Genomic DNA, 2,064 nt, shown 5'->3' with positions numbered 1-2,064 from the left:
GTGGAGATTAAAACTACATTTTTTGCTAGAAAAGATGATGATGATGACGATGATGATGATGATAATAATGATGGTGATGGTGGTGGTGGTGGTGGTGGTGGTGGCGGCGGCGGCGGTGATGATGATGATGATGATGCTAGATAAAACAATATTTATATCTAATATGCCGAACGACATTAAGTAAAATCAAGTCCTAGAAGAACGAAATAGATAATTAATGAGGGAATGTGTGTGTATATGTGTGTATAGACAGACACTTTCATACACATACCTATAACTTATATATAGGCACACACATTAACACATAAACACATACCGTCATACATATACATACACACACACACACACAGATACATAGACATAGAAACACAGACACATTTGTTTTGAAGTGGTGACGATATTACATGAAAGTATATGAAACCAATGGTACGGAACTGTAATCTTTAGTCATCTCTCCTGAGCTTTTGAATCCGTGTCTGAGAGCGAATGAGTATAATATGTCTTAAACAATGCTATATACTTCCTCATTAACGTTTCCTATAAATATACGTTTCATAAATGACATTTAAAATTATATTGCAGAATATTACAGATTAGAGTTGTTTGGGAAAGATGTTAAATAAATGTGCCTGCCACAATTCGCTGCTGAAATGTTTTAGTAACGTTTTTTTTTTAAATTTAGTTCTTTAGTTTTATCATTTACCTGCTTCAATCATTGGACAGCAGCCATGCTGGGGGGGGGGAGCACCGTCTTTGAGGATTTAGTCGAACAAATCGGCCACAGTGCTTACTGCTTTCTTAGAGCCTAGTACTTATTCTATCCCTCTCTTTTCGCTAAACTGCTAAGTTACGAGAACGTAAGCAAACCAGCACCGGTTGTCAGGCGGGGAGGGGGTGGAAGAAACATGTACATAAACTTACACAAACACATAGATACACGCACGCACACGTACACGATAGGCTTCTTTCGGTTTACGTCTTCCAAATTCACTCACAAGGTTTTAGTCGACTATAGCAGAAGACTCTTGCACAAGGTGGGCCTGAACCCGGAACCATGTGGTTGGAAGCAAACTTCTTACCACACAGCTACGAGAAAGAGGTCATTAAGATGTCGGATATATTTTATTTATGAAGAGATTAAATAAAACGCCTCGTCTAGATTATTTGCAATATCTCGCAGCAACATAACGATCCAACATTATTAATACAAAAGTACATTGTCGTATCCATTTCCAGAGCCATTATCGCCTACAAAACCAGTCTCTCTGCTATCACTGTCGTTATAACACATACAACGTTTAATGTCATAGCAACAAACAATCATTCTCTCTTTCTGGTTTCGTCTCCTAGACTTTATAAACTCTACAACAGACATGCTCCCAGCCAACAACTTTTTCGCCGTCATTGCTACGAAGCCATCATTTACAAACTGTCGCCAACATAACGTCACATTTATCACAAAATATGGCAGGTTCATTTCGCTTTTTAAATTCTTAAGGATGATTCTAAATGTTCTGACATTGCAAAAGTATTTTTAAAAATGGGGGCTTCTGGGATTTCCCCCCAAACTCTCTGCTTCCCTTTCTTTCCCACGTTTAGAATAATTTTTTTTCAATTGCTCTTTTCTTTATGATTATTGTTGTTGTTGTTGTTGTTGTTGTTGGTGGTGGTGGTGGTGGTGGTTGCGGTAGTAGTGATGGTGGTGGCGGTGGTGATTGTGGTAGTGGTGGCATAGCGATGGTGATGGTGATGGTGGTGATAAAGAAGGCGGCGATGGTTGTAGTGGTGGTAGCGCCATTAGTAGTGGTAGGTGTTTAACCCCAGGTGAGCCTTGATCAAGCAGATTGATGGTGAAAAGCTGTCTAGCCGTGACCATTCAGTCTTTCTCCAATGTTCAGACAACTCAGGAGCACGTTGTCCATTAAAGCCTCCCTTAAAACGGCAAGAGTAAGGTCCGAGGAAGATTTCACTGTTATTTCTAGCAATTCGAGCAACCACGTGAGACTCCCTTCGTTGGCTCGATGTTACAATTGGTGGTGGTGGTGGTGGTGGTGGTGGTGGTGG

The 2,064-nt window shown here is 40.3% G+C and overlaps 1 long non-coding RNA gene across 1 annotated transcript in view; it reads left to right on the top strand.

Moving 5' to 3' along the window:
• LOC128249774 (uncharacterized) overlaps positions 1-2,064 on the top strand; it is a 14,853-nt gene that overhangs the window by 777 nt on the left and 12,012 nt on the right. The window lies entirely within an intron of this gene.

This window comes from Octopus bimaculoides, chromosome 1, assembly GCF_001194135.2.
Source record: "Octopus bimaculoides isolate UCB-OBI-ISO-001 chromosome 1, ASM119413v2, whole genome shotgun sequence".
In the NCBI taxonomy this organism is placed as follows: domain Eukaryota; kingdom Metazoa; phylum Mollusca; class Cephalopoda; order Octopoda; family Octopodidae; genus Octopus; species Octopus bimaculoides.
This window is presented reverse-complemented; position numbering and strand designations above follow the sequence as displayed.